At 49.8% G+C, this 19,684-nt stretch overlaps 1 protein-coding gene across 1 annotated transcript in view; it reads left to right on the top strand.

Moving 5' to 3' along the window:
- The window catches only part of CEP76 (centrosomal protein 76), a 275,662-nt gene that overhangs the window by 226,578 nt on the left and 29,400 nt on the right, over positions 1–19,684 (top strand). The window lies entirely within an intron of this gene.

Below are 19,684 nucleotides of genomic sequence, written 5' to 3'. Positions count from 1 at the left end.
ACCTTGTCTACTTTTTCTACTGACTTTTTCATTGAGTTATAGTTCACAGAAAATACAATTCAAACCGCCTTAAAACCCATTCAATCATTATCAATGGTTGTTTGCTAAATGTACCTAGAAACGCTGCCTTTTTAGGTCTCGCCTGAGCCAGCGCTTTAGCGCTGCTCTGGCGAGAGCTTTAGTAAGCGGGATTTGGAAGTGCAAACTAGTGGCTTTTCAGGCCTCAGTGCTTGTGTGCCGGGCGCGCGCACCATTTGTCCGCCTTTGTGATCGCTTTCGCGGCCGCTTTGATGTTCTCACTGAGCCGCGCGGCCACTGAGAACATCAAAGTGGCCGCGAAAGTGCACACCATTTGCCAGCCTGTCTTCTGTCATCTCTTTCAGTGTCCGCCCTCTGTTTCTCTTTCCCTTCCTCCACCAAAGACTGACGTGTCTGCAGACTGCTCAGTTTCCCAAGAGGCCAGTCTGCCTGGTGCCTTCCAGTCTTCCCATCATGTGCCTGGATGCAGCAACCTACCTCACACTAAAACTATTGCAGAGAAGAGCAAACCGAGCCAGACAAAGGCGCTTGCAAAAAATAAAGCTGGCTGCTAAATAAATTGCTTCAAATGAAAGCACCGGTGGGGTCCTGGTGCCGCTTCATTAGCTGCACCACTGGTTTGGATTTGCGAACCTGCCGCGTTTTGACATCTAATTTTTGTCTCCTACTTGGGTCTCTAGAGACCAACTCTTTCTTGCTGTCCTGCACACTTATTGGCGGCCATGTTGATAATTTGAACTCACTCGTATTTAATGGTTTCTTATTTTAAACATGTGTGTATTTCAAATGCCAGGATTTTTAATTCAAACTACATCTGTGAGTTTAAAAACATTCAAAACTGTGTTGTGTAATCATTGAATCGGCTGGTCCATACTTTTCAGCTCGTCTTAAGACCTTTTTTGAGAAGTATTAAACAGGTTTCACCAAATACCATTACCACAATTAACAAGCATTTGCAACGCAATAGGTCTCGCATTAACACGAGTTTTAGCTGTTGACACTGCAAATAACAATGCCTTTTATTTTTGTTTTATTTTTGAAAACATAAATAAAAGTCATTGTCATTTACAATGACGATAGCTTAAACTTGTTAAGCATACCACTAGACATCAATGCATAAAAGGACATGACACGTGGGACACTCAGCCTCCTTTTTAACCACAAACTGTGTTTAACTACATTTTAGCTCTTACAAAACACCCCCTTGAGCGCTGCTGTGACACTATCTTTCACATTCATTTTATTTTACAGGGCACGGACACCCACATATTATATCGAAGCACGCCTGCATAGAACGAATACTCCTGTTTCGAAGTTAAGAGCTCCTCGGCCTTAATGGCTGTCTTACAGATCAGGGCACATAATGTCATGGATGGAGTGGGGTTATTGTGGGGGGACATCAGGCCTCACAGGGAGGCAGCCAGTCTCATTGATTGATAAAAGCTTTGAATGTTTGACTCCAAATCCCGTACCCACCCCTCGACCCTTCGGACTTTACGCAGCACGAGTTTATAACACCTCTTAGCATCAATGAAAGCAAGAGGGCTGTTAATAGTCCACAGTTGCAGGGGGTTGGTTACAATCTGATGTTAATTGGTTGTAAGGTGGTGGAAAGGAGCAGAAAACGGCTTTGTTATTCCCTACCTCTTTACCCTCACACCCCTTCAAAAGATTCAGCACATGAAAGAACCCTTCGAGTGAGTGCTGTTGCCACTTTACGAAGGAGACACTGCCGCAATGCATAAGTGCACTTCCTGTAATCTAAAGTTCAGATATGGTCTTTGGGGTCCAGGCCCTGTTAGCTTGAAAGTCAAATAGGATGAGTAAGGAATAACTTCCAATCCCTGAGTGTATGCCCGGTCCCATATGCTACCATGTTCACAAAACTCCCAATCTCACAGCCCCCTTTATTCTTCATCACTGTCATCCACAGGGTACCCCTTTCTCTCAAAACCTAATGCGTCCACATTTTCATAAACTTCTCCCAGTCTCTCACGCAGGAGCCCGTACTTTCCCTCCTAGCCAGGCTTCAAAACACCGCCTGACCCCTGAAACACCCAAGCACATCTTAGGTTTGTTTCGCGTCAGTTTGTTTTGTGTCAGTAACTCCAGCAAACAAGCATTTGCAATGCAACAGGTCTCGCATTTACGCGAGTTTAAGCTATTGGCATTGTAAATGACAATGCCTTTTATTTATGTTTTAAAAACCAAAACAGAAAAAAGGCATTGTCATTTACAATGCCAATAGCTCAAACTCGTTTAAATGCAAGACCTATTGCATTGCAAATGCTTGTTGTTCTTAGTTTTCAGAAAATGTACTTTATGGATGTGCTTTGAAAAAACGAATTAACAAATTTTCTGAAACACTGTGCTTTAAAAGGTAACTTTTCATATTTACTATCACAAATAGTTGTAAATGTAAAATAATATTACCACACTTCAAAAAAGTACAGAAAAGTATGCCATGTTCTTTAAAAAAAAATCTTTTTTTCTTTTTAGAGTTTTACATAGCGCAAACTAGACCCGAGACATCGGGTATCAGAGCACTTTACATGAGCACCAGTTTCGTTACAGATGAACACATTCATTTTTTGTTGTTTTTTTGTTAGGCACGGGGAGATTAAGTGATTTTCCCAGAATCTTAGGATGTTGAGCGGCGTTGCCGAGACTCGAACCCGGTTCCCCACGTCCGAGGTAGACCACCCTAGCCGTAAGGCTACATTCTCTCCCTGCATCTTACCATATTGTGCCTTTTATTCAAATATATTGTGGGGGAACCAAATCCCTGTCCAACACTGGGACCCAAGACCCTGCTGTAGTTATTCGTTGGGACCATGGCCCCCATAACATATACTTCTGGCTATGGTTCTTTATCGGCATGAGTACACACATCCTCAAAATGAGTCCACTCCCAAGACCCATTGCCTTTGGGAGGTACTGCTATGGTATCTATTCTTAAGGTGAGTAATATGCGGTTAGAACAGGGGTCTTCAAACTGCGGGGCGCAACCCCCAGGGGGGGCGTGGAGCGATGCAAAGGGGGTCGCGCATTCCCAAGCACACTTCTGCCGAGGCCCAAGGGATTCAGCCCCCCTCTTCCTCCATCCTGTGTCTCAGCCCGGGCTGCTGCAGTGCAACTCGAGCTGCTGGAGGCTCAGCTGGGCAGTGTCTGGAGTCTTCTCTCCGGCACGCCCGTCCGAGTTTTTCACAGGTCTTTAAAGACCATTTGCATGCCTTTGTGAACCGGTTACAAAGGCTTAGTGCCCCCCCCCCCCCCCCCTTCCAGTACCCCCTGGGTCCTCACTCTGCCTATTCCTTACATTTGTATTTTAGATTTACTGCTGTAGTGTGAGAATGCATTTGATAAAATGGAATATAAAGTAGGGTTGCCAAAAGAAAAATGCGAGCCATGTGTTATTTAAAGAGCCTACAAAAGCCTTCTCTTGACACCAAATAGACTTATAAATAAAAAAAGTATGTATTTATTCGTTATGTGACTGTTCTGTTTTTGTTCTCTTTAATTATCACTCATGGATCATTGAGGCAGCCCTAGAACACAATTAAAAGTGCTTTCTATTTATATTTATATTTGCTGTTCAAAGTATGCACAGATACGTGCTTAAAATACTGTTTTAGGTGATTGCTTATTTTTGTACCAACTGGGCCATCAAAATAATCTGCTGGCTACCCTAACCATAGGACTGGAAGTTAGTTGCAGGATCAGCACATTATTTATTTCCTCCACCCCAGATTGATGCCATAATAGCAATAGTTTAACTTGGATCTTAAACCCTACGCTGCCTCCAATAACATGCTGAGTTACTTCAAGTGCCTGGGAATAAACCCTGCATTCAGGCAACTCACTCATCATTCTCGCCCTTCTCTTTCACGCTCACCCTGCACTCACAGCATTCACAATGCACTCACACTGATTACCATGCACTCACACCATTCACCTGCTCACCCTGCACTCACAGTGATCACTCTGCACTCACAATGCACTTGCGCTGTTCACCTATACCTCACCCTGCAGTCACACAAGCACACTACTCACCCTGCACTCATGTGAAACTTCACTCACCTGTCCCCCTCACTGCTCAATATGCAACTCACTCAAACAAGCCCATTAGTAATCATACATTCATTCGTCCCATTCTGAACTTGCATCCACACTCAAATTCGTACGGCCACCTCACTCACCCTGCAGTCACTCCTCTCACCCTACTCTCACACTATTGCATCTCTCACCGTGCACTCATTAGGGCACTCTTGTCACCCACACAGTGCAGAGGGTTAATGTGCCTGCTACAAAGAATATGTAACATGCCGATCACAGAAATGAGTGTGACTAAAGTATCGCTATAAAAAATGAAATGTTTGTCAGAAAGCTGCTATAGAGAGATGAAGTGCATTGTTGGTGAGTGGTAGTGAGGGAATTCATGGAGTAGAAGGAAACGGGGGTCGGGCACCAAAAAAGACTGTTGCACAGTGTGTAACCAGTGTTAGGACCAGCCCTGGCTAGGAGTGTTAGCCGCCACCCCCCAAAGTTCTGGTCTAGTGGCTCCCCTGCTTCTCCCTTTTATTATTTACATTTGTAGTGCGCTACTGTTACCAAAAGATGTCCTGGGGCTAATAAACATCTGCTGCCGGAAGGACAATGAGAAACACACAGAAGGAGAAGGAGAGCCAGCCAAATGGGGTAACCTACAGAGCATAGAGAAAGGTTTTTATATCTTCCTAAAGGATAATAGATTATTGGTGGAGCGAAGCAAAGGAGGGTGCAAGTTCCATAACTGCGCGGCCTGCACCAAAACAGCGAGACAGACAACTCATGCCTTCTGGAATTAGGGAACAATAAGCAGAGTGGCACAGGCTGAGAGGAGCATACGGGTCCGACCCGTATGCTTGGTGAGGAGAGATGAGAGAGGACAGCAAGGGAGTGAGAGAATTTGATGGAAGAGGTCAGGGATGAGGAGAAATGTGAATTGCCGAAGAGAAGTGTGGACACGCAGGAAGTAAGTGTGAGCCAAAGGTGAGGGCTTTTGTTAGAACAAAGGGGTGGTTTGAAAGATGAATGGGGGGGACTGGAGAGGTGTAAGATACAAATAGACAAAAATTGAATGGAGAGACGAGGTGAATGAGAAGTGCTGAGGGGCACGGGAGGTGACGGGGCCAGAGAGGCCATGAGATAAATGCGAGAGACTGTTAGAGATAAGGGCAGTGAAAAGACAGACTGGCAAGAGGCGATTAAAGGTGAAGTGAGAGGTTGAATGGGGAGACTTCAGAAGTTGTAAAAAGGGGTAAAAGAAAATGGCCTGCAAAGTGAGAGAGGGATCCGGGTTTGGCAGAGGAGAGAGGGATGGAAGGGAGTGAGTGAGTGAGAGGAAAGCTGCATGGGTAAACTGTTTAACTCTGCTCAAAACCGCAAGGGTTTTAAGGGACCCCTGCTTCTCCCGGCCCGGGCCAGGTGAGCTTCTAATGTGGCAGCACGTATTCCTGCGGAGTGGAAGCCCCTTCACAAAGGTTGACTAGAAGTCTTTCTGATGTTAATTGCTGTATTTTGGTTATAAACAGGTACTGATGGGGTGGAATCTTTCCTCTATGTTACTGTGTGTAAACAATTTATTTCATAATAATGAAGCAATGCTATCCCAAAATACGCTGCATAACATAACATCATTTACATTTTCTTCCCACACAATTTAGTCAAACCTGTCGCGTAATTTGGTCCTCACCTGCCTCATAATTCCAGTAGCCCTGCCTACAGGTTTAGAAATTTTTGGCAGGAGGGTTTGCTTACACCTCAAAATATTGACAGGGGGATCTCGGCATCCAAAAGTTTGAAGACCTCTGGGTTAGAAGTATCCATCAGAAGAACAGGTTACTTACCTTCGGTAATGATCTTTCTAGTGGATATCTAATCACCAATTCCACACAGCCCTACCACCTCCCAGTTCTGCAGAGGGACTCCTGAACATCATAATAAGGATCCAAGTTGAGTTTTGCCACAATGTCACCTTCAATTTGTTCGAAATGCTGCGCATCTCCGGGCGCAGGAGGAGAAAGATTAGAAACTGACATCAGCGCAACGGGGTTGCACTTAGTGCTGCTCCGCTCCTTCACAACTAAGGCAGTAAGGAGTCATTGTGGAGCCACATGGCACCACCTATCGGCGTGACGGAGCTTTGGTGAGAAAATTCTCTTGATCCAGTCTGAGACGTAGAGATGTTCCTAAGGTGAGGAATCTGCTGTTAGAGTGCCTACCTGAAAGAGCATTAACAAAGGTGAGTAACTTGTTTATTAGCACCATGAGCACAACCAATTAATTTTTTTCATGCTCCAATTCTTCTTTCTACCATACCACCTCGTCAGTGGCATTTGTTTTGCCAACTCTGCTGTGCCTGGTGAGCTGTCACAGTCCAATATATAAAGAACACATTAGAGAGCACAAACCTCCATCCAGCCAGTGACGTAATAATGTTTAAGGTCCGGAAGTGTTTCCGTTGTAAACTTTTCTTAGTGAGTGGATGTTAACGCATGTGAAGCCTTTGTATGATATCGATCATAATCCCACAGTACCCATGTGCGTGCCTACCATTTTAGGTTCTTTTTTTCCACCACAGGTGCATCGAGTGAGCTCATAACGGTTTTGTTGGAAACAACAGTAGGCACTTTAGAGAAGTAATCAGGATCCATCCTAGAGAGAGGTTTATCTGAAAGAGACACGTTAGTGATAGATTCCTTACCTTAGAATATTCCCCAGGCATCAGTCTGGATCCGGAAAGTTTTCTGCTTAGCAGTACACCTGCGCGCCAGTAGGTGGCGCCGTGCGGCTCCGCACCCGTCACTGGCGTCGTGCACACCGGTACAACGTCACGGAGGCTACTAAGGCGCCATCCATGCGCTGACGTCAGTTCTTTCTTTTTCCGCGCCGAAAGCACAGATCCGGATTGAGCACGTACCTCGGTCAATTTTTGACCACTTTTTGAGACTTTGTGTCTTCCCCTCTTGTCTCCTGGTGTACGTAGGGATGCCCGGCTTTAAGTCTTGCGGGTCGTGCCACCGTAATATGTCGGTGGCGGACCCTCATGATGTCTGCCTCTACTGCCTGGAGACCGACCACGACTCCCGGGATTGTCGGGACTGCCGTGCCATGGCCCCGAAGGCATTGCGGGAGCGGCGCCGGAAGTTGCTGGAGGTCCAGCACTCCTCTCGCCGCCGCTCCAGGTCTAGGGGCCGTTCGCAGGACCGCTCGCACGACCACAGCCGTCGCTCCTCGGACTCTTAAGTCTTCACCTTCAGATTCCGGTAAGCGACGCCATAAGAAGAAGTCGAAGAAGCGTGTTTGCTCTCCGACGTCCCCCCGTCGCTCCCCGGTGGTGGACGTGGGGAACAGGGGCTCTTCCCCTGCGGCTCCTCTGGAGCATGGGAGTCCCACGGCCTACCCGCTCTACCCGGGTCCGTTGGCAACTCCCGAACAGCAGCAAGAGTTTCTTACTGCCTTGGACCGCCTGTTTAGGCCTCGGGCTCCCACCGGTGCGGGCCCCACGGCCCGTGTCCAGATCCAGTTGACCCGGCAGCACCGCCTCCGGTGCTAGCCCCGGAGCCACTGGATCCAGCGCCCGCGGCTCCGGCGCCACAAGGTGCAACGCCGCTGGCTCCGGCCCCGGCGCTGCCCTTGGCTCCGGCACAGACGCCGCACTGTGTGCCGTTTATCCCGCCCTTGCCTCGGTTCTTGGACCATTTCGTTCCGACCTGGGATCCTCATTGGGATGGGGCTCCGGTTCGGATGCTCCTGACCCGGGGTTTGCCTCGCCTCCGCCTACTATGGAGGAGGGCGCTTCCTACACTATGGTGCTGCGTCGAGCCGCGGAGACTCTCCACCTCGACCTCCCTACGGTGGCCCTTAAGACCAACCTCCTTTACGGAGGTGCTCCAGACGGCGTCTACGCCGTCGGAGCCGCTGCTCCCTTTCAATGAGGCCCTTACCGAAGTCCTCTTGGGTACTTGGTTGCGGCCGGCCTCGGGGGTGCCGGTGGATAAGAACGTCGCTAGGTGTCCTCGCCTGGCGCCTGGTGATCTCGCCTTCTTGACCACTCACCCCACACCTGAGAGCCTGGCCATTCAGGCCTCGACATCGCAGAGGGCCTTTCCCTCTGCTCCGCCGGACAAGGACTCTAAAGAGGCTGGACCAATATGGCAAGAGGTTGTTCTCTTCAGCCAGTTTGGGGTTGAGATTGGTTAATACCACCTGCTTATTGGGCCGTTACTCCCACGTAGTGTGGGATTCGGTGGCGGAGTTTCTGCCTCAGTGCTCTGAGGAGGTCCAGGCTGTCCTTTCCCAAGCAATTGCGGAGGGCAAGGATGCGGCGAAGTTTGCCATCAGGTGTGGTTTGGACACCGCTGATTTGTTGGGCAGGGCAATTTCCACGACGGTGGCGTTGCGGCGCCACGCCTTGTTTGCGTTCCACTGGCTTCTCACCCGATGTCCAGAGCTCGCTCATGGACATGCCCTTCGATGGCTCCTGCCTCTTTGGTGATAAGTCTGACAATGCCCTGAAGCGCTTTAAAAACTCTCGTGCCACGGCCAAGTCTTTGGGTCTTTCCTCGAAAACTCCTGCCTCGATGGGGTTTCGTTCCTTTTGTGGCCAGGGCAGGGGTACCCAGGCACGCTCTTCCAGCAAGCCTGTGCAGAACCCGCCTCAGCGAGGCCTCGGACGTGGGTTCCGCAGGGCCGGGTCTGGTAACCAGCGTGCGGGGCATTCCACTTCCACCCCCGCTGCTTCCGCCTTGAAACCTTCCTAATCCGTGCTTCAGGGGGCACCCCACGCCAGTGGGTGGCAGGGTTCACCTCCACCACTAGCGCGAGATTACGTCAGACAAGTGGGTGCTGCAGATAATCTGCCAAGGTTACTTGCTCCCCTTTCTTTTCCCTCCCGTCCAGCCATGCCACCTTGGTACCACCGCATGTCGGGGGATCATTTGGCTCTTCTCCGTCAGGAAGTCACGGCCCTCCTGTCCAAGGGGGCCATCGAGTACGTTCCCGATCAGGAAGTAGGGAGGGGTTGCTATTCCCACTACTTTCTGGTCCCCAAGAAGGACAAGGGGAGCCTGCGCCCCATCTTGGACCTCCGGGATGTCAATCGCTTCCTCCGGAAGGAGAAGTTCAAGATGCTGACTCTAGCTCAGGTCCTGTCTGCCCTGGAGACTGGAGACTGGATAGTAGCGTTGGACTTGCAGGACGCTTATTTTCACATTCCCGTCCTGCCGGCCCACTGGCGTTACCTGCGGTTCACGGTAGGCCAGGAGCCTTTTCAGTTTGCCGTGCTCCCCTTCGGCCTTACCAGCACCCCTCGGGTGTTCACAAAGGTGATGGCGGTGGTCGCAGCTCATCTACGCAGGTCAGGGGTGTCAGTCTTCCCCTACCTCGATGACTGGCTGTTGAAGGCGGGTTCACCCCAGGCAGTTGTCTCCCACCTCCAGACTACGGCCGACCTCCTGCATCTGCTGGGGTTCTCCATCAATGTGCCGAAGTTGCACCTGAGTCCCTCTCAGAAGCTCCCTTTCATCGGAGCGGTTCTGGATTCGATGCTGTTTCGGGTTTATCCTCCCGAACAACTGAGTCAGGATATTCAGGCTATGGTTCCGCTCTTTCAGCCTCTATCCCGGGTTTGTCAGGATGTCCCTCCGGCTTCTGGGCCTGATGGCCTCCTGCATCCTGCTGGTGCCGCATGCCAGATGGCATATGCGGCCTCTGCAGTGGGACCTGAAGATCCAGCTTGCGCAGCATCAGGGCAACCTGTCCAATCACATCCAGATCTCGGAGGGCACTGCACGGCAATTGCAGTGGTGTCTCACGAATCGCGATTGGGTCAATGGCAGATCCGTCTCCCTTCCCCAACCGGAGCACACGGTAGTGACGGATGCGTCCCTCCTGGGCTTGGGAAGTCACATGGGAGAGGCGGAGATCAGAGGCCTCTGGTCTCCGGCGGAGTCCCGGCTCCATATCAACCTTCTGGAGCTGCGGGCGATCCGGCTTGCACTGAAGGCATTCCTTCCCTCTGTCCGGGTAAGTGTAGTGCAGGTGTTCACGGACAACACCACCGCCATGTGGTATTGCAACAAACTTGGTAGGATGGGGTTGTGGACCCTTTGTCAGGAGGCTCTGCGCTCTGGACTTGGCTGGGACATCAAGGCATTACCTTGGTGGTTCAACACCTGGCAGGTTCTCTGAACGCCAGGGAAGACGAACTCAGCCGCCGGTGCATGGTGGATCACGAGTGGCGTCTGAAATTGGACGTGGCGCAAGGTCTCTTTCTGCGATGGGGAGAGCCTTGGTTAGATCTATTCGCCACCGAAGAGAACGCGCAATGTCATCAATTCTGCGCGTTGGAATTTCCAAGGCGGCACTCGCTCGGAGACACTTTTCGTCTCGAGTAGAGCTGCGGTCTGTTGTACGCCTTTCCGCCTATACCACTTCTGCCCAGAGTGCTGAAGAAGATCAGGCGCGACCGGGCCCAAGTTATTCTTGTGGCTCCGGACTGGGCTCGAAGAGTATGGTATCCCGAGCTACTCAGTATGAGCATCGATCCCCCGATCCGTCTGCCTCTTCAGGAGGATCTTCTGTCGCAGCAGCAGGGGACGGTCCTCCACCCGAACCTGTCCAGCCTCCGCCTCCATGCTTGGAGATTGAGCGGCGACAGTTGACGCCTTTCGATCTTCCTCCCGAAATCTGTGATGTCATCTTGGCAGCCAGGCGTCCCTCCACTAAAACGGTGTACGCCTGTAGGTGGAACAGATTTGTGGCATGGTGCACAGCTAAGACTGTGGATCCCCTTTCTGCCCATCTTTCTGTGGTTATCCTGTTCCTTCTTTCTTTGGCCCAGCAGGGCTCTGCTCTGGGCACTCTTAAAGGTTATCTTTCGGCTATCTCTGCCTTCCTGATCAGCCTTCTCTTTTTAAGTCCCCGGTTGTTAACCGTTTTCTTAAGGGTATTACGCATACGTTCCCACCTGTGCCCTTCACAATGCCTCAGTGAGACTTGAATCTTGTCTTGACTTTTCTGATGTGTGCTCCCTTTGAGCCCCTTCATAACTGTCCCCTACGTCTTCTTACTCTCAGGACGGCTTTCCTGGTAGCTATCACTTCTGCCAGGAGAGTGAGTGAGCTCCAGGCTCTTTCTTCCAAACCTCCTTTCCTCCAAACCTCCTTTCCTTTCTGTTCATCCGGACAAGGTGGTTCTGAGGACACGTCCTTCTTTCTTGCCAAAGGTTGTCACACCCTTCCACATCGGGCAGACCATCACTTTGCCCACCTTTTTTCCGCCTTCGCATCCTTCACGGGAAGAGGAGTAGCTCCACCGTTTGGACAATAAATGTGCGCTTGCATTCTATCTGCAGCGTACACAGCAGTTCCGGGTGGATGATCAGCTCTTTGTTGGCTACGTGGGAGCCAAAAGAGGTCGGGCTTTGCACAAACGAACCATCTCCAGGTGGGTCGTTCTGTGCATCAAAGCATGTTACTCCTTGGCCAAGAAGGAGCCTCCTGTGGGTCTGCGTGCCCATTCGACCAGGGCAACTGCAGCCACTACTGCCTTGGGATGCGGTGTCCCCTTGCAGGATTTTTGTCAGGCAGCTACGTGGGCCTCGCTGCACACGTTTACCAAGCACTACTGCCTTGACAGTCAGGTCTGGAGAGACGGCTTCTTTGGCCGTTCTGTGCTCCGTGACTTTCTGGTGTAATCTTGTTCGCAGACCCACCACCGGGGTTGGTATTGCTGGGGTATCTATTCTAAGGTAAGGAATCTATCACTAACGGGTCTCTTTCAGATGCACAAGTTACTACTTGTGTAACGATATATCTGTAAGAGACATTAGTTAGTGATAGATTCCTTACCGCCCCACCCATCCTCCCCGTTCTGCGAACTGATTACTAGGGTTAAGGTCATCCCCTTTTAGGGCCCTAGTTTTATGCACCAAAGGTCAGTTTCTCGCATGACTCTGCGTTTCGGCGCGGAAAGTTGTGTACAGAACTGACGTCAGCGCGCCTAAGTAGCCTCCGTGACGTCGTCCCGGCGTGCACGATGCCCGTGACGGGCGCGGAGCCGCACGGCGCCACCTACTGGCGCACAGGGGTACTGCTAAGCAGAAAACTTTCCGGATCCAGACTGACACCTGGGGAATATTCTAAGGTAAGGAATCTATCACTAACTAATGTCTCTTACAGATATATCGTTACACAAGTAGTAACTTGTGCTTCAGGGTATGTCATGAGGGGGATTTGACATAGTTGGAGAATGGTATTTAGTCAACGTGGGATCCCTAGACTTTGCCCAAACTGTCACATGAAGTTTTTACTAAACAAAGAACATCCTGTCTGTATATCCTGCCTCCTCAAGAGCCCATAAGTCAGAAGCCTATGTTCGAGATATATGACCTGCAGATTACACACTATGCATAGATCGCCATCTGGTGTTGGGTTCGGATGTTTGCACTTGTTTTTGTCCTGGAAAGTCTTTGGAAGTCATGAGGTATGTGACTCCTCCTTAGGATCATAGTGCGCATGGGCATCGGCTCCATCCTCAGATTGTTTTTTTCCGGATGTGGTTCGGATGTGTTTCTCGCACACCAGTTCGGAACCGTTACCGATTCCTGTTTCGACGCGTAATCCTTCACCCTTTCGACGGTATTGGCTCGAACGCGAACCCTAATCGGCGCGCATCTCTACCATTCTTCGATTCCGGTCGTCGAAGAAGGCCTTCGGGCTGACCCGAGCCTTGGCATCTGGCTCATGGAAAGGACGCCTTTTAAAAAGTGTCCTCTGTGGGTCGAAGTTTCCCCCACACCGATCTGCATGAGGTGTGTAACCTCTGCCTCTCTCCCGAGCACGAGGCCAGAGACTGTCCCGCTTGTGCCTCCTTCCGCTCGAAGAAGACCATCCGGGATCGACGAGCTCGAAGGACCATTGCTCGCTCGTCGAGTTCGATCCCTGACAACATCTTCCAGGAGGGCGTTGATGTTCCAGAGGAGGGGGTCAAAGAAGAGCTCATCAGCGCCTCCGAAGCCGATGACTCTGTCGAAGAAGTGACTCCAGCTCAACGGGTCGTAAGTAAAGACGTCGACCCCGACCCACTCCCTACAACAACAAAGGCTTCGGTCACACCTTCGCCTTCGGGCTCAGGTGCACACCGACACACTGCTTCCCATGCCTCGGGCCCAGGCAAAGAAGCCTACCAAGCCTTCCGGCGACTTGGGCTCGAGTCTGCCTGCCACCGGTGCCCAAACCCAATCATCGGCACCGAAAAAGAAGCCGCACCCATCCTCCGGGGCCGACCGCTACTTCCACCCCGAAGCCCTCGTCACCGAAGACTCCAACCAGTGACTCCCCGGCACCGAAAAAACACTCGGAGCCGACGAAGAAGCCACTCCCCAAAAGTTCTGACTCACACTCTTCGGAGCTGAAGAAAGCATCGACACCGAAGAAGCACACAGAGACTGACAAATCGCATGGCTCGAAGCCCAAAACCGCTCCGCAGCCAGCGCCGAAAAAGCTCTCGATGCCGACACCGAACACCCAACCTTCTTCAGAAGAGCTTTTTCAACCAGACCCTCAACAAAAAACTTTAACTAAAGACCCTAAAACCGGTCTATTGACTCTCAGTTCCACAAAAAGACCACTGGACATGCCTGCATCAGCTCCACCACCTAAAAAGAGGGATATAGCCACATCACCTCTTAGGGTGCCTTCTCCACCACCACATCCTCCACCTCCTCCTCCACCTCCCCAACCTCGTTCTCCTACGCCATCCCCTACACCGGTAGATGACGACGGCACATATGATGACACAGGGGACTGTGACAACATGCCACTAGATGACCCCAGTCCACCAGGCTCCCCTGACCCCTTGGATGACTATAATACGCCTGATGTCCCTAATGTCCCACAGGAGGACATCTACCCCTCTAGGCCTTCCCCACCAGAAGATACCATGGGGTTTAATCAGCTAATACACCGGGCTGCCCAGTACCACGGGGTTGACCTGCATACAGAAACGGTCGAAGAAGATTTTTTAATGGACACTTTCGACACCACCCAAATGTCCACATCCACTTTACTCATGCTCAAAGGAGTGATTAAACACGTTACAGAAGTATTTAGAGACCCTGTCAGGACTAGAATCATCAATCCTAGAATTGAGAAAAAATACAAAGCTGCCCCTACAGACCTAGCTTACATTAGGGGCCCTGTTCCATTAGACTCCATGGTGGTCTCAAATGCTAGGAAAAGGGCTAATTCGCAGACAAGAGGTGATGCAGCTCCGCCCGACAAGGAGTCTAAACTCCTGGACGCCTCTGGCAAAAGAACAGCGTCCCAGGCAGCTAATATTTGGCGCATCGCAAATACTCAAGCCCTGTTAGCCAGATACAATAGGGCTCACTATGATGAGTTAGAGTCCCTACACCAACACCTCCCGGACAAATACAAACATAAGACCAACGACCTCATACAAGAGGGTAAAGTTATCACCAACACCTCTATCCTGTGTGCTCTTGATGTAGCAGATACCGCATCCAGAGCAGTGAACACAAGCGTCCTTCTTCGCAGGCACGCGTGGCTATGCATTTCCGGGTTTAAACCTGAGGTGCAAAGCTCTACCCTCAATCAACCATTCGACCAACAACACCTTTTTGGCCCTAATGTTGATGCATCCCTTGAGAAGATGAAAAAGGACACAGATACAGCCAAATCAATGGAAGCCTTGCAATCGCAAGCTCCCAGACGTTCTTTTCGTAGCTCATCCTACAGGGGCAACTCCAGGGGAAACTCGTCTGATACCCCATCCACCTCCTACAAGTCTCCCACCCAATCCACCTTCACCAGAGGTTACCACAGAGGAGGATATCGAGGGAACAATAACAAGGGCAGAGGCAGGACTAACAACACCCGCTCTGCCTCCACCCCTGCCCAATGACTTCCCTCCGCTTCCCCCGGACCATTCCACTCCTGTCGGGGGAAGACTACAGAAGTTCCTTCCTGTCTGGACCCACATCACCACAGACAGGTGGGTGCGGCAAATAGTGCAATCAGGTTACTGTCTCGAACTTACCTCTACCCCTCCCAAACATTCCACCCAAACAGCGTCCAATGTCAGCAGAACATTTGTCACTCCTCAAACAAGAGGTAATTTCCTTACTACAAAAAAGTGCAATAGAACTAGTTCCCCTGCACCAACAAAACACAGGAGTTTACTCCCTGTATTTTCTCATACCAAAGAAGGATGGCTCTCTGAGACCTATTCTAGACCTCAGGCCACTAAACCTGTACATACAATCAGACCACTTCCACATGGTCACACTTCAGCAAGTCTTCCCTCTACTTTCACAGGGCGACTTCCTGGCCACCTTAGATCTCAAGGACGCCTATTTCCATAGTGCCATACACGCTGCTCACAGAAAATATCTCAGGTTTGTAATGGAGGGGCAGCACTACCAATTCAAAGTACTCCCTTTCGGAGTCACAACAGCACCACGGGTATTCACAAAGTGCCTAGCAGTAGTCAAGCCCATCTAAGAAGACAATACATTCACGTCTTCCCATACCTCGACGACTGGCTCATAAAAGCCAGCTCGTACAACCAGTGTGTTCATCACACTCATGAGACTATCCAATTACTCCACGACCTGGGGTTCACAGTAAACCACACCAAGTCTCATCTGCAACCCTCTCACACACAACAGTACCTCGGCGCCACAATAAACGCCTCAAATGCGCTAGCCTATCCCAGTCCTGCAAGGATAGCAAGCATTCTCGCTCTCCTACCCAAGTTTCAGCCGCATCACTCTCTCCCAGCTAGAGTGTTCATGCAGCTCATAGGGATGATAGCCTCTTGCATATTCATAGTGCCTCACGCAAGACTCCAGATGCGTCGCATACAAGAGTGCTTAGCACGCCAATGGAACCAGGCTCAAGGTCAGCCAACTGATCTGGTGTTGGTAGACGGTCGCACTCATCGATCTCTGCAGTGGTGGAACACCAAAAACCTTTCCAAAGGGCGACCGTTCCTAGAGCCAGTTCCTCAGATTATCATGACAGCGGACGCATCGCTCTCCAGGTGGGGAGCTCACCTATTACATCACACCATACAAGGCAGGTGGACACCTCAAGAGAAGTTATTCCACATCAATTACCTGGAATTACTGGCCATATTGCTAGACTAAAAAGCATTTCATAAACAAATATCGGACAAGGCTGTCTTAGTCCGCACGGACAATATGACAGCTGTGTACTACATCCAAAAACAAGGAGGGACACATTCTCTGCAGCTCTCCCAGCTAGCACAAAACATATGGAGGTGGGCTATACCTCAGAACATATTTCTCCTAGCCCAACACGTCCCAGGAGTCCAAAACACCATAGCAGATCTGTTAAGTCGTCAAACACAACAGATCCACGAGTGGGAACTCCATCCACAAGTTCTTCAACCATACTTTCAAATGTGGGGGCAACCTCTGATAGACCTCTTCGCCACCAACGAAAACGCCAAATGCCCAAGCTTTGCCTCCAGATACCCACACCCATTGTCCAAAGGCAATGCGATATGAATGAACTGATCTGAAAGAAACACGTTAGTTAGATTCCTCACCTTAGAATATCCCCAGGCGTCAGACTGGATCCGGAAGATTTTTTCGTCAGCAATACCCCTTGCGCGTCGCTAGGCGTCGTCTGCGGCTCCGTGCCCGTCGTCGGCATCGTGCGCCGGGATGACGTCGTCGGAGTACTTAGACGCCGCCCTCGCGCGCTGACGTCAGTTCTTCTTTTTTCCGCGCCAGTAAGCGCAGATCCGGGAGAGCTACCCCTTTTAGTCTTTTTTGACTACGTTTTTTGATCCTTTTTGATCTTGTCTCGACTCCGGTGCCGGTAGGATGCCTGGTTTCAAAGCCTGTGCTGACTGTAACCGCTTGATGTCGGTTACGGATCATCACCGCCGGTGCCTTTACAGTTTGGGCCTCTGTGGAAATGTGGATTTTCCTGATCAGTTATGTCCCCTATCTTGGACCCCAACGGTTCTATATGCATGTTACAAGTACATGTATGTTCCCTCCAGTTCCAGTTTCTAAGACGCAAACATATGTGTGTCTACCGTCGACATGTTCTCTGTCAGATCCGCCATCACAGGGCTGGATATTCGATTCCTAAGTATGAAAGGCCACCGACTTTATATGGCTAAGTTACTTCATTTTTACAGTTCAGGCAAGTAGGCCCGATTCTGTCCTCAAGCCTTTCCCTGCTCTCTGTCTCTGACAGCTTCAGCTTGAGCTCGCATCTGTATCCATGAACTTTGTCCTACTCCCTGTGCAGCTAACGGTGCCTGCCTCGGCCAGTTTTCGCCTGTCTGCCAAGAAGTTGTATTTCACCTTCGAATTATCTGTTTTGCTCTTCAGCCGATGCATTCCTGTCTAGTGATTTAGGTAAACATTTCCTTTAGCTCACAAGCAAAGGACTCAGCCTTTCCGTCCTCCTGCAAGTGATTCATAGCCCCGTTGCCATGGAAAGTTTTCTATCCCTCGCATCTCATATAGACACTTAGACGCTTGTACACGCACACAGTCAGTATAGAATAGATTCTGTCCGAGAGTCTCTTCCTTGTGGATAACATAGTTCTTTAAACATAGGATGTTAGATATGATTTGGGATTAGGTTGACTTGACCCCCAGACTTCTCGTCTCCACATGTAGAGCTAAATGTCAAGTCCCTTCACCCCCTAGTTGCACGTCAATTACACGTCATGCTGCCGCGCGCGCATCTATGCCAAGTATTATCTTATAGATCCACCTATGTCTGATAATTCTAACCAATCATGTTTCTTTTATTCCTTATTACGCCTAGTTTCGATTACATACCTGTTTTGTCACTTTTCTTATCAAATGTTACGCCTTCTACATTCGTTTCATTGTAATGCATTTATTATAAAAATACATGTCTGTCAATAAAATATTGTACTTCACTTCCTGAACCCTCGTGGTGACGGAACCTGAAGGCCGCGACTCGAGTCGGCCATTTTGAATGGAATAAAGCCCATTAGAAAACCTCTTATACCACGGATTCTGCCTCTTGTTATTTTGAGCTATTTTACTTTATTTAAGATCCCGTATGAAATTCAGTCCGGTATTTTTATTTACCACATAATGGCGCCCGAACAGGGACACTTTCTCATCTCACGCGCCGGCGGTGCGTTGCAGGCCCGGTCTCCTGCCACAGCTGGACGGACCATAAACGCGTACCAGCAGGATTTCCTGTAAGCTCCCTCCGGTCAAGCGGGGGCGACTGAGGCTGCGATCAACCCAGACGAGGCGGTGAGAAGTGCGAAGTATCCCGACCAGAGCCTAGCTGAGAGAGCAAGATCCGAGGTATACTGAGGCCCACCAGGTTTTCCGAAATCCCGACGTCCAGAGGGTCCGCTGTCCGCAGTTATCGAGTCCTGTCCATTCTCTGAGGCCTTCCGTTTCAAGGAGCTACTCGGTGAGTACCATCGCCGGGGAGGCGTGTTGACGCGCACATAGGTTGTGCCGGTCAAGACGGATTTGGGTACACAAATCCGGTCTGCACTGTTTAGCAGTGTATATGTACTGTTTAGCAGTATATCAAGTATTCCGAAGTATTCAGTTATTGTCAAGAATTCAGCGTGGTGATTAGTTAGGCAGACTGTCATCATTGTCGATCATTGTTATAATGTTTAATGTTTAATGTTTAAAGTGTTCAAAATATTGTAGTATGAATGACTGTTCATTGTTCACTGTTCATTTATTGTGTTTTTCGTATTAAGTGAATTCAAGAGTAAGTATCAGATCAGTTGTCAATATGCCGCTCTTCTCGAAGTTAAGACAGATTACTACCAGAAAAGGGGTGCTTGAAGAAGCAGTTCCTATTCCTCCTAGGGACACCCCAGGGCATTTTATGTACCATAAGCATGGCTTAGATGCCATATTGTTTCTTGATCTATGGGTAGATTATACCAAGGGATTGCCGGAAAGTCAAAGGTGGCCCGTAGCGGGAACCTGGGATGCAGAGTGCATCATGAAAGTGGAGGAAGAGTTATGGAAAAGAAAGGTCAGACAGTCACAGAAAGACGCTGTTGAGTTATGGCGTAAAGAATCTCATAGACGTACAGAAAAAGCACGTAGACAAGAAGAGAGGAGTAAAGAAAGTTCAAATAAAGTTGAAGAAAATCTATTAATTAAGGAAGGTATCCGAGTGAAATCAGAACAAGTAAATAGACAAAGAAATGCTCTTATGAATGGTATGTATCCCCTTCTAGCCGAAGGACTACCTAAGGCTGCTCCAGAGATGCCAAAAGACTTGCCACCCCCATTATTTCCAATTAAGGTACATCCAAAAGGGCATCCCAGAACCGCAGAAGATGTTTTTTCTTTCCTCATATCTAGACGACGCAGCTCCGGAGTATGCTAACGCCACACCACATAGACCGTCTGGCGGAGGGGTTCAACGTCAGGATCAGGTATCTGTCCCCGTGCAACAGCAAGTCCCGATACAAGCTTCGGCAAGCACATCTGTTTCCGCATCTGTCTCCGCAGTCGATCCTATAGGGGTATCGACACCCATAGTTGCTGTGTCACGTTCAACGAATC

The sequence above is a fragment of the Triturus cristatus genome, chromosome 5_1 (genome assembly GCF_964204655.1).
Source record: "Triturus cristatus chromosome 5_1, aTriCri1.1, whole genome shotgun sequence".
Classification (NCBI taxonomy): domain Eukaryota; kingdom Metazoa; phylum Chordata; class Amphibia; order Caudata; family Salamandridae; genus Triturus; species Triturus cristatus.
Note: the sequence above shows the minus strand (reverse complement) of the source record. Positions and strands in the feature narration are given on the sequence as shown.